This window comes from Petaurus breviceps, unplaced genomic scaffold, assembly GCF_028583685.1.
Source record: "Petaurus breviceps papuanus isolate PSGF00001 unplaced genomic scaffold, PetGlider_PUasm1.0 90925, whole genome shotgun sequence".
In the NCBI taxonomy this organism is placed as follows: Eukaryota; Metazoa; Chordata; class Mammalia; order Diprotodontia; family Petauridae; genus Petaurus; species Petaurus breviceps.
The window spans coordinates 21,311-37,025 of NW_027187380.1; the positions used below are offsets into that span (position 1 = coordinate 21,311).

At 41.4% G+C, this 15,715-nt stretch overlaps 1 pseudogene; it reads left to right on the forward strand.

Moving 5' to 3' along the window:
* The first annotated feature begins 457 nt into the window (after positions 1 to 457).
* On the forward strand, positions 458 to 8,735 carry LOC138152744 (frataxin, mitochondrial-like; annotated as a pseudogene).
* Positions 8,736 to 15,715: the final 6,980 nt, after the last annotated feature.

Here is a 15,715-nt window from a genome sequence, read left to right on the forward strand (position 1 = left end):
AAGTTAAGAACCCCATACTCAAAGGATCATCTGCCATTAAAAGCAGGAGAAAGCAACCCAAGAGGACACTACCCTGAGCCTACCTGCCCTGAACTCATTCCCAGTGATTACGAAATTCCCACCCAACCATATTCTTCCTATTCCAATGATCCTGAACTTTCTGCTGTCATGTAAACTGTAGTTCTTCATCCTCCACTGCCAGCTCCCTTATTTCAGTTTTCCTCAACTCTATACCCTACTTTTTGACTTCCAAAGTCAAATTCTACAGTTATCCATATTTTCCATTGGTCTTTCTGCTGACAAACTTTCTTGATTTCATCATAAATCATTTCGTTTCCATCTCTGTTTTGATCTTCTGGTTCTCACTGAGACCTGGCTTCCTCTTGATGACAGCCTTCTTGGATACCTTTTCTAGGACTGGTTGTACTTTCATTCATTTCCTTGCTTACTAGTCTAGATGGAGGAATTGGAATACACCTTGCTACCTCCATCACTCAGGTAACCAGTCCACATTCAAGGTGCACTCAATCAAAATTCTGGTAGCTGTTATCTGTTGGGCTTTCAGGAAATTCCCCCTTCTTTCCTCAATGAGTTCAAGCTCTGACTCCCACTCTTTCTCTCTTCTCCAGTATCAAGTATAAAAGTCCTTTATTACTTACATGGCTCCTTTCTCCCCTTTCCAGTCTTCTTACACTGCCATCCCCCACCCAAGTTCTTCATAATCCACTGCAATTGTCTTCCTTACTATTCCTTAAAAAATACATTCCATCTCCTTTCTCTAGCTATTCTCCATACCAAGAATTCTCTCTGTCAGCTCTCCTGGCTTTTTTGGCTTCAAGTCTCAGCTAAAATTCCACCTTTCACAGCAAACCTTTCTCATTGGACCAAAAATTATGAAAAGGCAAAGTGGAACAAACTTTTTGGTTCTGGGATCAATATTCAAAAGTGGACTCCTGTTATCAGTGTGACCTTGTACAAATCTCTTAATTTCTCTTGGCTCTTTTACAGAAGTTTCTTCATCTGTAAAAGGAGTTAGAAGAGATTACTTCCAAGGTCCCTTATAAATCTAAATTTTTCATCTCTTCTAACCCTTTCTTTTACGGATGGGGAAAACTGATGGGGAGAACAGTTAATCCTTATCTATAACACCCTCTCACTTTTATTTCCACTCAGAGTTCCACATTTCTGTTTAAAATGTCAATAGGTACTTACTATTTACTTTGTGCAAAGAATTATGCAAATATACAAAAAAATTAGACTTGGGGGTGGAGTAAAGATGGCGGAGTAGAAGTACAACCTTCCTGAGGTTCCGGCTTCCACCTTCCCCAATCCATATTAAAAGGGGACTCCAAAAAAATTTTGGAGCTGCAGAACTCACAAAATGACACAGAGAAGCTAACCTCCCACTGAGGACACCCCGGCAGGCCTGCAGGAATCCAGCACAGCACTCTGGGAGCCGAGCCCAGCAACACTGCCAGGCTTTAGCCCCAGGGCAGGCCTGACCAGCCTTGGCCAGGGGGACTCCAGATCAGCAGCAGCTGTGGCCATTTCCAGATTTATCAACACATAGACACAAAGGACATAGTGAGAGGTCAGTACAGTCTGGACTTTCAGACCAGTAAGTGGGAGTGCATGGCTTTTACCTCCAGGGTGAAAAGCCGCTGAGATGGCAGCACAGCCAGCCAGCGCCATGTGGCGGCTTCAGCTCTTGGCCTGCAGAGTGTAGGGGGAACAAGCACCAGTCTGAGGGGTAATCACTCTCGCTTTAACCTGCTTGGATCTGGATTGCAGTCTAGGGTGGAGGTTCTGGGGTGTGTGTCCAGCTTGCCAGAGGGTGTTGAGACCTCAGAGAGGGCACCCATCTAATGCCTCCGGCAGCTGAGAAAACCCCAGCGTTTGGGACGAAAACTCCCCTGTCTGGTAGCAGAGGCCTATTGTGGCAAAAAACCCAAAAGTTAAGTAATTGAGTGGCAAAATGAGCAGGCAAAGGAAATAAAGCAGACAGAAGATTCCAACATTAGACTCCTATTTTCAGGAAAAAAAAAAAAGGAGCAAAACATGGAAGAGGAGGAAAACAGTGAAGTCAGAACTCCTGCACCAAAAGCTTCAAAGGAAAATACAACCTGGTTACAGGCCATAGAGGACCTTAAGAAAAATTTTGGAAACCAAATAAGAGAAGTGGAGGAAAAATTGGGAAGAGAAATGAGAACAATGCAAGAAAATTATTAAATGAGAGTCAACAGCCTGACTGAGGAAAATAATACCTTAAAAAAAAGACTGACTCAAATGGCAAAGGAGGCCCAAAAAGGCAATGAGGAGAAGAATGCCTTAAAAAGCCGAATTTGCCAGATGGAAAAAGAATCTCAAAAACTCAATGAGGAGAATCATTGCTTTAGAATTAGATTGGAGCAAATGGAATCTAATGACTTTATGAGAAATCAAGATGCTGTTAAACAGATCCAAACAAATGAAAGAATAGAAGGAATGTGAAATATCTCAGGGGAAAAACCACTGACCTGGAAAATAATCCAGGAAAGACAATTTAAAAATTATTGAAATGCCTGAAAGCCATGACCAAAGTAAAAACCTAGAAATCATCCTCCAAGAAGTTCTCAAAGAAAACTGCCCTGATGTTTTAGTACCAGAGGGCAAAATAGAGGTTGAAAGAATCCACCGATTACCTCCTGAAAAAGATCCCCAATAGAAACCTCCTAGGTATATTATAGCCAGATTCCGGAATTCCCAGATTAAGGAGAGAATATTACAAGCAGCCAGGAAGAAACAATTTGAATATTATGGAAACACAATCAGGATAACCCAGGATCTGGCAGCTTCTACAATGAGGGATTGAAGGGCTTGGAATATGATATTCCACAGGGCAAAGGAGCTGGGATTAAAACCAAGAGTCACCTACCCAGCAAAACTGAGTATCATGTTTCAGGGGAAAATATGGTCATTCAGTGGAATAGACGACTTTCAAGCATTGTTGCTGAAAAAACCAGAGTTGAATAGAAAATTTGACATTCAGATACAAGAAGCATGAGAACGTAAACAGGGAAAAGGATTCATAAGGAACTTATCAAAGGTGAACTATTAACATTCCTACATGGAAAAACAATAATTGTAATTTATGAAACTTTTCTCAGTAGTTGAAGGGATTAGAAATATATATATATATATATATATATATATATATATATATATGTCTATATATGAGGGTATATGGGAATATGAATACATATGTGAATGTGTGTATATATGTTTACAGGTATACATAGATAGAGGACACAGGACCAATTTAACAGGAAGGAATGATATTTAAAAGGTGAAATTAAGAGGTGAGAGTAATATAACGAGAGGAGATGGGGAGAGACAGATTGGGGTAAACTATCTCATACAGAAGAGGCAAGGGAAAATGGTTACAATGGAGGGGAAGAATAAGAAGGCAAAAGGGAATGGGTCAACCTTATTCCCATTGAATTTGGCTTGAGGATGGAATGAAACACACACTAAATAGGGTATCTCACCCTTCAAGAGAATAGGGGGGGAAGGGGATGAGAGGGGAGATGATAGAAGGGAGGATAGGCTGGGGGGGAGAGAAGTTGGAAGCACTCTCTTTTGAAAATAGACAGGATCAAAGTAGAGAATAGAACAAGTGGGAGGTGGGATACGAGGGAGGGAAACATAGTGAGTCTTCTACAATATATCTACTATGTTATTGTTTTGCATTAGCCACACATGTACAGTCTATACTGAACTTCGTATCTTCCCAGTAAGGGTGGGTGACAAGGAAGGAAGGGAATTGAAAGTTTTAAAATCAAACATTCAAATATGTGTGTGTGTGTGTGTGTGTGTGTGTATACTATTATTAATACCATCTTACACGTAATTGGGAAATAAGATATACAGGATAGAGGCATAGAGATACACTGGAAAAGTCGAAAGGGGTATGGGAGAAAATATGGGAGAGAGCAGATTGAAGGAAAGGATATCCTGTGGGACTGTTATTTTGGGACAGTGAGTAGGGGAAAAATGGGGAGAAAATTTGTAACTGAAAATCTGGCAGAAACGAATGATGTAAATCAGAAGTTAATAAAGCATTTTAAAAAATTAGACTTGAATTCTATCTTGCTAGGGAGATTTGCGATTGGAATTTGCAACAGTAGTGCTCTAGGTATAAAGTAAAATACAAAATAAAAGTAATGGATAGGATAGGAAATAAAAACAAAAAGCTGTGAAAGTTCCCCAACCACACAATCCCTTGAGATCTGGAGAGTTTAAATTTCCTGATAGGCAAGTGCTAACTCATAGGAGCAAAATAAAATAAATTATGACCATTTCTGTAAAGAGAAATGGTGGGGAAGGGGACCTGAGCTGGTCCAGATAGAAGATACAGTAGCAGGAATCTTTGTCTATTGGAGTGAATGTAAATGCTAGAGAAAAATGGCAGGAAAAGAAGATATTTGGCAAAATTCCCCCACCCTAACAGCTTTAATTTCTCTTCTGGTCTCATTTCTCTGAGAGCAGAGCAGGAGTTTTTAGCTTGGGTTTTATTAGCTCTAAGATAGATTGATAACTATAGTTCAATATAATTGATTTACTTTTGCAATGCTATTTAATTCTATGCTTTTCCAAAACATTGTTTTGTGTAGTCCAGAAGTTTCAAACTGCAAAAGAGTGTGGGGTACAGGAACCCCAAAATCCCCTACCACAAAAAATTAAAAGTCAGAGGTGTCTTGAGGAAAGAACAGAAAGTTTTATTCAGTTCTCGAGAGAAGGGGGCATCCCTTCCACCAGTATGAACCAGCAGAATGAGGCATGTTACAGAAGACAGAACAAGAATTTATACCCTAACAAAAGGAAGCCCCCTCCCACAGCTGTCCCTTCTCCCATTGTCTTGGAGGTGGGCTTACAATCTGGAGCAAGGAATCTCCTCCAGTGATAAGGAACAAAGAAGCCTGACACTAAATCTCAGTGGCTGGGAAGCAGGCTTACAATCTGGGTGTGAAAACTCTCCAATGATAAGGAACAAGGAAATAAAGGATAGCCAATCCAAATGTACCTATCCTTATTTGGCAAACACCAAAGTGAAGAAAGGGGAAGGGATCTAAGAGATTCCTAAAATTCCTGAAGGGCTTAAGGGAAGGGGGGGGAAGGGTCCTGGGTTGTATAATTTCTTAGGAAAGGACTCAGGTCTGTCCAGTCTTACAAAAGTCTGTCTCTGGTTTCAAGATAGTCCCCCTCCCTTCTCTTCATTCTGAGGAGTCTTCACAGAGGGTGCAGAGAGAGTGCACCGTGCTCAAAAGGGGTCAATAACACATGCAAAAAGTTTGATTACTGTCTTAACAGGAGATCATTATACACAGTAACAGCAATACTGTGTGATGATCAACTATGATAGACTTAGCTCTTCTCAGCAATACAATGACCTGAGACAATCTATCCATATAGAGAGAAAGAACTTTGAAATCTGAATGCAGATCAAAGCACACTATTTTCAATTTTTTTTTGTTTTTTTCTTTCTCTTGATTTTTCCTTTTTCTTCTGATTCTTCTTTCACAACATGACTAATGTGGAAATAACTTTAATATGATTGTACATACATATGAGATTGCTTGCTGTCTTGGAGTGGAAGGAGGGAGAAAAATTTGGAACTCAAAATTTTATAAAAGTGAGCATTGACGAGGTGGCCAGGTAGCACAGCAAGTAAGAGAACTGGCCCCAGTGTGGGGATGACCTGGGGATAAAATCTGGGCTCAGACACTTAGCACCCACCCAGAAACACCTGGCCATGTAACCTTGAGCAAGTTACTTAACCCCAATTGCTTAGGGGTGACCAGGTGGCTCAGCGAGTAAGAGCACTGGCCCCTGTGTTGGGATGACCTGGGGATCGAATCCGGGCTCAGATACTTAGCACCACACCCAGAAATAATTGGCCGTGTAACCTTGAGCAAGTGACTTAACCCCAATTTCTTAAAAAAAATAAGCATTGAAAACCTAAAAAAAAAGGTATTGAACTAGAGGTACTGAATAAATATACATTTATGAACATTAAAAAAAAAAGGATTCCTATCTTAGAGGAATTTCTTTCCCTTTATTACTTAACAGTCCCCTAAGATATCCAGGCTGAAGATAAGCAGTTTCCCACCTAAACTCCCATCCTCCAAAGACTGATAAAGACAAAGAAATTCTGGCTTTATTCAATGTAATTAAGCTCAATAAATTTTTATTATACTTGGAGGTACTATTGACGTCAGGGTTAAGGGTTACACTCAAGACCCCAAAATACCAACACGCCAGGTCCTGCCAAATGAATTAAATTCAAGTCTTCTCTCAGCTAAAGAAAAGTAAAATTTATTAAAGATTCACCATAATGGGTAGACTCTTAAGGAGCCTCAGTATCTGTGACACTTGTATTGCACAAGCAGGCCAGAATAATGTGACACAGAGTGAGTCTTGCACTAGAAAATTCTCCAGCTCTTTCGTGGAGTCAAGAGGGGGCCTATGGACAGAAAAGTTGTGGGAGGAATCTAGGGGATTCTATAGGAGGAGTTTGGGGAGGATCTTCAAGAGGAGTCAAATGAGGTTAGACTCCAGTATTGAGAAATTAAGGGCAGGAAGCAGCTGGAGGCTACCTATAGATGACAGACAAAGGAGGGCTAGGCTAGTTTAAGGGTAACAGATTTGGGCACAGATATTTTGGGACGATCAAGGGTGGAAGATAGCTGGACAATGGAGGGCTGTCTAGTAAGAGTAAGAGATTTGGGTTATAATGAAAGGCTTATGGCCTCAGGCAAATGCTTAGGAGAGCTTAAGGGGGTTCCCAGAGCTTGTACCTCTTCAGTATTAGGGATAAAAAGACAAAAATTAAACTGTTCTTATCCTAAGAAGTTTTTCTAATGCTAACCACAAAGAATTCCATTATCTATGTTCCTCCACTATTTTCAAGGGTCAGTGTAACAAAACTATTCCCACAGGCATCAGTAAATTTCCTACACAAACTTTCCCTCATCTCTAGAATACAACTTATTATACCCGTGTTTCCCCAATAATAAGACCTATCCCGAAAATAAGCCCTCCCCTTACTGTGTAAGATTCTCATTCCCCATTGTCCTCTCCTCCACTAAATTGTTAAACTTAGTCCATTCTCATTGTTCTAGAGCACTTAAAGTCCCTCCAATCTTCTATGGACCCTGCAGGACACCAACCACTCTCTACCCTTCAGGGTATACCCACAGAGACTTGTACCATTAATAAAAAGACTGAAGAGGAGAATACTGAGATTCTGCCCCTATGTCCTTTTTTATAACCCACCTTTAAAAGGTCTTATTACCATTGACCTCATTATTTTAAGGTAGGGCTAGGATTATCTCAATTCTGTAAGCATTTTTCCCTTATACTTCCAAATTCTTTAGTAATTAGTTTATGCCTTTAGGGTCTGTGGAAAAATCCATAACTGGGGATAAAAGGAGAGAGATAAAGAGAACCCCTTAGGCAGTCTTTGGTCCAGATCATCAAATCTTGAAATACTAGATGAGGCCCTAAAAGCCAAGTGTTCCAACCCTCATCAAAAGTGAGAAATAAAGGGGTGGCTAGTTGGCACAGTGAGTAGAGGCCGATCCTGGAGTCAGGAGGACCCAAGTTTGGTTCCAGCCTCAAACACTTAACACCCACACCCCCACCCACCCACACACACACACACACACACACACAAACTATCCATGTAACCTTGGGCAAGTTACTTAACCCCAATTATCCTCCAAAAAGGCAAAAGAAAGTGAGAACTAAGAAGGTGAAGAGATTTAGTTAAGGTCACACAGTTTATTGGTTGGGAGAGAAATGAGGAAGACTAGAACCTAGGTTTCCTGTTTCTAACCCTAGTACCCTTTCCATCCTGCCTAGTTGCCATAAGAAAGTATACCCCAGGTTGGCGCAGGCGGCACCGCGGAGGCCCTGCACAGCTGCGGCTGAGCCGAGCACCCTGTGGCAGCTGGCGCCCGGGCCTAGGAGGGCTGTGCTCTGCAGCTTCCCAGCCCAGGCGGGTCCCCTGGCTCTGGGAGCAGGGGCCGGAGCCATGGCGTCTTGGTGTCCGGGGCACTTGAGTTCTCAGTTCCAGGGCTTCAGAGACCAAAGGTCAAAAAACAGAGTGTTCATCTGATGAATTTGAGGAAAACAGGAACATCGGGTGGCAAAAACTCACTAGATGAAACCACTTATGAAAAACTTGCGGAGGAAACATTGGACTCCTTAGCATATTTTTTTGAAGATCTCGGAGACAAGCCTTACACATCCAAGGATTACGATGTTTCATTTGGGAACGGTGTTCTAACAGTAAAGGTGGGTGGAGACCTGGGAACCTAAGTGATCAACAAACAGTCCCCTAACAAGCAAATCTGTTTGTCTTCTCCATCCAGTGGCCCCAAACGCTACGACTGGACAGGGAAGAATTGGGTGTATACTCATGATGGAATGTCCCTCCATGAACTACTGGAAATGGAGTTTTCTAAAGCCTTCAAAACTCAATTAGACATGTCTTCCCTGGTCTGTTCTGGAAAAGACACTTGACAAAAAGCTAACTTTTAAAGATGTTGAAAGCTGTAGACAAAGAATACCTCTTTCCTCTGAGCCTGAATTTGTTTTTGTCCTCTTAATCTCCCTCCAACCATTTAGCTTCATTTTATGTAATAGTTATGTGAAGAGAATATATATTTTTGACCTCAAAAAAAAAAAAGAAAGTATACCCCAACTTTCAGGTAAATGATATTTGAAAGCTTATTGGTCAAGCCAGGTCAGGAATATAACAAAATATACTCAGCCCACATGATTTTTGAAGTCTAAAGCCCCAATTTCATAGGCTAGAATTACATATCCTGAGTCTGTGCCTTTGGACAGTTTGCCTATTGCTTCTATCTTTTATAATCCTTAATTTTCTTTGAAGTTTAGATCAAATGCCATCTCTTGCATTAGGCTTTTCCTGATCCAATTCCTTCCCTACAACTGCTTGATGTTTAATGTTTAATTAAATTCCTTACCTACAACATGTTGTTGTTGAGTTGTTTCAGTTGCGTCCATATCTTCACGACCCCATTTGGTGTTTATTCAGCAAAGATTCTTTATGGGTTTGTCATTTCCTTCTTTGACTTACTTTACAGATACAGAAACTGAGGCAGATAGGGTTAAATTTTTGAGGCTTAGGTTTAGGAGTACTTGGGACCCCAAATACTGACACACCAGGTCCTGACAAATGAATTTGACTCAAGCCTTCTCTCCATCAAAGAAAAGCAAAGTTTGTTAAAGATCTGCCATACTGGATAAACTCTTAAGGAGCTTCACCGTTGGCTAGATTCTTAAGGAATCTGAGCATTTGTTATGCTTGTATTGACAAGCAGGACAAAATGAATCTGAGCATCTTCAAGGAGGCAAGATGGATCTTATGCGCAGAAAGACTGTGGGAGTGTAGCAGCAAGCACCCCAAGCGTCCTCAGGGTTTGCTGCCAATACAGGTTCTTAGATCTGCTTTGTTAAAGGAAAGCAACTCAAAATGGGTTAACAAGCTTACTTTCATCAGTCAAATATGTATCGTTTACCTCGTTCAGGGGAAAAGAGCAGCACCCTGAACTTCAAAGTACACAGACAGAATTATCAAGACAGAAACAGATCTAGTAGACAGATTTCAAACTGTCCAACCATTACATCCATACCCAGTCAACATCTGGGTTTCAACATCTGGGTTTTTTCAAAGCTGGGGGGCTCAGGACAATGGTTTCCCAGAATCCATATCAAATCACAGAACACTTCTCAAAGTGAGCCCCCAAAACAAAGCTACACATCTCCTGGCTCAGAGAATGTAACAACCTTTTGGACACACTGGCCAATCAAGAAGTATCTACTGAAAAACAAGCCTCCCACCCCAGGCTCCAGGTGCACTTTAGCCTAGGGGCAGGGAAGATCTTAAAAATTTACATTCCCATTACAGGGAGGGATCTAGGGGTGGCCAAGTAGCCTGAGATGACTAGAGGAGGAGTTTAGGATGGTCTTGAGGAGGAGTCTAAGAAGGATCTTGATGGGACTGGGGTGACTAGAGGTCAGATCCCAGGAACCTAGAGAATGGAATTAAGAGTGGGATGAAGAGTAGAGAGCAGCCAGAGGCTATCCAGAGGTAACAGACAATGGAGGGCTACACTAGGTTAAGGGTAACAGTGATTCAGGCATATTGATAATGGAAGCTGTTCCCAGAGCCTATATCCCATCAAAATGATTTGCCCAGGGTCACACGATTGAATGTTTCAGATTTCAATTCAGAAAGATCAGTTTCCTGACCTCAGGACTGGCACTTTATCCACTATACCACCTAGCTGCCCTGTACATTGTGAGCACTTAAATGTTTTTCATTAATTGATATACTCAGAGATGATAACAAAACCTCCTCTTCATCTCCATCTTGAGTTCTAATCCCTCAGCCCCCTTTTAATCCTAGCCTATTAAACATTAATCCCCTTACCTGACAAGCCTTATGGATGATTCCTACTACAACCTGCCTTTACTTCTACTCACTTACTGCCAAATGAAACTGGAAAAAAATCATGAAACCATGCTGACTGAGACCACAACAAATTTGTGTTATATAATTTCAACTTTGCCCTTACTAAAGCAAGGCCATTTTACCGTTTCTTAATTTACTCATTCTACTACCCATCATGATGATTTTTTTCTAAACCATTTCATCCTTCTTCAAACTTCGAATAGCTTTCCCTCCCCAGACCTTTCAGTTGAGAAACTTGCCTCATATTTCACTGAAAAAAATTGAGGCCATTTGCAGAGCCCTCCTTCTTCTCCCTTCTTCCTCATCTTATCTCATTCAGATACATTCCAAAATTATTCCATCTTCACTCCTCTTTCACAAAAAGGAATGGTCCTTCTCCTTTCCAAATAATTTATTGTCCAGCTGATTGCCCCTGTCAATCTTTCACTAATCTCTCCCTGTCTACTAGCTGCTTCCTTATTGCCTAAAAGCATGCCTGTGTTTTCCCCATCTTCCAAAAATCCTCACTCGATTTATCCAACTCCACTAGCTATCATACTGTATTTCTCCTATTCCTACCTAAATCTCCTTGGAGAAGCCCTTCTATAATCACTGTTACCAAATGCTTTCTTCTCATTTTCTTTTTAACTCTCAGAAGTCTATCTTATGAATTTAACATTCAAACAAAACTGTTCACTTCAATATTATGTCATCTCTTAACTGTCCAATCAAAAGGCATTTTCTACTGCATACCTAGCTCTCCTAACCCCTTATTCAACAAGAATTTCAGGTTGAGTGTGTAGCACACGAAAAGGCTTAGGTTAGGGGTATCTAAGAGCAAGGCTTGACATTTGGTGAGACTGTCACTAGTCAGCCACTGATTGCCCTTTGCTTCCAGGATGCTCTGAACTCAGCGGGGAGTCAGAAACATCCAGGGGCTAGCCAAGTGTAAGTTTAGAGGCTTCCTCTGATTACAATATCTGTAGTAATCACTGCCCAGAGGTATGAAGGCTATCCCAGTAGCCACAGAGTCTCATTGCTTTGAAAAATAAGCAAATAGGCAACTGCCCTGGGGTCAGATCCTAAGGACTATGTTAGGACTCCCAGAACCTCTCCTCTCCTTTCATCAACATATAGAGTGAAAGGTTTTCTAGATTGAGCAGAGCTGATACTCTAATGGTCAATTTAGGTTTCAAAGTCTCAAAAGCTTTTGCCTGGTTGGAGCCCCACTCTAGAGGGAGTGAGTCAAGGCCTTGAGTCATAAAGGGGCTTAGCAATAAGACCAAAATTAGGGAACTAGAACCTACAGAATCCAGCCATGCTTAGAAAAGTTTGAAGTTGTTTCTTAGTGACTAGAACAGAGATAGACAGGATTCTTTTTTTCTAGGAAGTTAAGGAGTTAGAGTTGGGTATTAGTTCATGGCCCAGATACTTTACAGACTGGCATGCTATCTGGACTTTGTTCAAAGGGACCCTATAGCCTCAAGGGCCTAAGAAATTAAGAAATCTTTGTGGCAGCAGTCAAAGAAGCCTCTCTGGTGGAGCTACAAAAGAGAATATTGTCCACACACTGAATTAATCTACTATTAGCTACTATTAGCTAACTACTTCCAGGTTCCTTAAATTCCTTCCCAAAGCCTGACTGAATAAATTGGAGCTTTCCTGAAACCTTTGGGGCAAGACTGTCCATGTTAGCTGGTATGAACTTGATTTCCCAGGGAGTGTCCATTCAAAAGCAAAAATTAATTGTGAATTTGTGTGAAGAGGTACACAGAAAAAGGCATCTTTGAGATCCAGGGTGGAAAACCCTTGGGTACCCCCAGGGAGTATAGTATATGGGTTAGGAATTACAAGATGTATTGGAATAACAGGGGTGTTGTACCTGGACTGGCAAGGGACAAGGATTTTATACTTAAGGAATTTTTCAATTAATGGTTGCAATTCCCCCCAGGCCTTGGGCTTAATTGGACATTTAAGGTGATGGGAGAATACATTAGGGTCTTGGAACCAAATAATAGCTGGGGTGACATAGCTCACCTGATTTTCCTGATTCCCTGATCCCATACAGTTGGCTCAACTGTCTCCCACACTTCCAGGGGAATATGGGGAGGTCTAGTGAACAGAGGGAAAAGGGAGAAGAGAGAAAGTTGGCTCCCCTATATCACCATCACGTCCCTTTCCAACAAGGGGCTAGGGCAAGAGGAGATGATAAGGAAGGAGTGTTAAAACAATATATCCTTCAATAAGTAAGGGAGCAGGTATGCCTCTTGACATCCCTTAGTTTTCCCTTTGATGCCCATGACCCAATGGGTTGAGGGGTGAGTAGGGTCATAGTAGTAGGTCAAAACAGAAAACATAGCTCTGTTTCTATTATAAATTGGGTAACCTTACATTTGACCTCAATTTTTGTCCAGGGCATAAGAAATGGAGAAAGTGAGAGTACTGCCAAGCTACAGGCTGTCATTCCAAGTCTTGAGAAAACTGGAAGACAGGGTACTGGGAGGCAACTCCACCAATTTTCCAATCTTAGGGACAATCCTTCCTCCAAAGTCCCTCCTGGTCACATGTTGGACAAAGTCTCAGAAGCACTGGTCCCTCGGGGGGGGGGGGGAATCAACCTGGAGGGCCGTTTCTTGGACTCTCTAGTCCATGTGTGGCTCCTAGTGGACAATATTCTGCTAGTCTCTTAGTCATAGCTGGTCATTTCTAAGTTTAATTCAATTGAGAATGAGTTTGTGGAGAATCTCTGCTTCCAACTTTTGACTTCAACTAGAGTCCTCAGCATAGTTGCTACCTCTTCCTAGTAAGATAAAGAACAGTAGGTTCTGTTAACTCTCTTTTAGTTTGGAGGAAAGAGATTTAAAGTTTAATTTTTTTTAAACACCCAGTATCATACGAGGGGAAAAACTTAACAGTCCTCTTCCTGAAAGTCCTCTGACAAATCCCTCCTTCATATATATATATAATCACCTTTGACAAGCATGAGATTTTTTCTGGTCTCCTTTTCAAATTAATAGTGAGGGAAAAAGCAAAGCAGAAACATCTGATTGGAGCTGCTTCAAAGCACATGACAATCCATTTCAATCACTATAATCCTTTGTTTCACATTCTTGCCTTTATTAAGGGAAACAATATTAAATAGACATAGTATACTGAACTTGGAGTAAGAAATATTTGGGACCAAAACTTACCTCAAATACATACTAACTGTATGACTCTGGGTACGTCATTTAACTTCTTTTGAACTCAGTTTTCTCATCTGGATTTGATTTGATGATGTCCTGGGTGACTTTCAGCTCCAAATATATACATATATATAATCTTTCATCCATGTGACCAGAAGCAAGCACCTGGCTTAGAACCTTGCCCCACAGTCCACTCAAGTCAACAAGTATGTATTAATCACTCACTGTGTGCCAAGCACTATGTTTAATGCTGGGAATATGGGGGCAGAGCCAAGATGGCAGAGTGAAAGCAGGGATTCACCTGAGCTCTTTGGCAGACACCTTCAAATGCCTCTAAAATGTGAATCTGAACAAATTATAGGGCAGCAGAATCCACAAAAAGACAGAGTGTGCATATTTCCAGCCCAAGACAACCTTGAGGGTCGACAGGAAGGATCTGTTGTGCCAGGTTGGGAGCGGAGCACAGGCTACACCAGTGTAGACCTGATCATAGCAAGGCTGGAGAGGACCTCAGCAGACTAAATCACGAGTAGCAGTGGTGACTCCCAGACCTCTCAGTGCAGGATAAGGGTCTTTTGGAGCTGGGTAAGAAAGACGCAGGGCCCCGAGTGTGAAGTCCTTGGCAGCAGCAACTACTCCTGGGGCTATCAGCCCACAGACTGAATGTTTGAAAGACATCTATTTAAACTTCTGGGAACCAAGATGGTGGAGTAAACAGTAAGTCACTTTCACCCTCCCTTGACCTTGAAAAATCCAGAGAATATTGCCCCAAGAAAAATTCTGGAATAATGGAGTAAGCAGAAAGTTAGAATATGGCAGTCTTTCAGATCTAGCTCAGGAGGCTAGCTGATTCATAGGAAAGCTCCCTCTTATTGTTGATGAAGGGGAACAGTGCAGGATGGGAGGTATCTCAGCAGGTCAGCAGCAGGCCCCACCTCAGCAGACCCGCAGGATATCCTGAGCCTCAAGGTGGAGAAGCAGAGAAGCAGCAACACAAGGCACACACTGCCTCCAGCTCAGCATCAGGTAAAATACTTGACTACTACAACATAAAATTGCAGGCACCTAAAGGCCCCAGCACTGAAAACCTATAACTAGGGCTCTAACCCACAACACAAGAAATTTGGGACAGTGCTCCCTGGGCCCCAGAAGCAGAGATCAAATTTAAAATCCAACAGCAACAACAAAAAAGGCAAACAACATGAGTAAGATGAATAAAAAAACATAAATGACCATAGAGAAATATCTTGGTGATAGGCAAAATCAAAACACAAATTCAGAAGAGGACAACATGGTCAATATACTCACATCTGAAACCTCAAAGGAGACTATGAACTGGTCTCAAGCCCAAAAAGCCTTCTTAAAAGAGCTCAAGAAAGATTATAAAAGTCAAATTAGAGAGGTAGAAGAAAAATTTAAAAATACAATTTGCAAAATGGAAAAAAAGTACACTGATGAAAATAACTCATTAAAAAGTACAATTGGGGGTGGTCAGGTAGCACAGCAAGTAAGAGCACTGGTTCCAGTGTCGGGATGACCTGGAGATTGAATCCCAGTCTCAGATACTTAGCATCCATCCAGAAACACCTGGCCATGTAACCTTGAGCAAGTTACTTAACCCCAATTTCTTAGGGGCGGCCAGGTGGCTCAGTGAGTAAGAGTCCCGCTCCAGTGTTGGGATTACCTAGAGATCGGATCCCAGGCTCAGATACTCAGCACCACACCCAGAAATAACTAGCCGTGTAACCTTGAGCAAGTTACTTAACCCCGATTGCTAAAAATTAAAAAAAAAAAAAGTACAATTGGCTAAATGGAAAAGGAAGTACAAAAGTTAACTGAATAAAACAATTTGCTAAAAATTAGAATTGGGCATCTGGAAGCTAATGACTCAATGAAATATCAAGAACCAGTCAAACAAAATCAAAAGTATGAAAAAATAGAAGAAAACATAAAATACCTCACTGGAAAAACAACTGATCTGGAAAATAGTTCCAGAAAAGAGCATTTA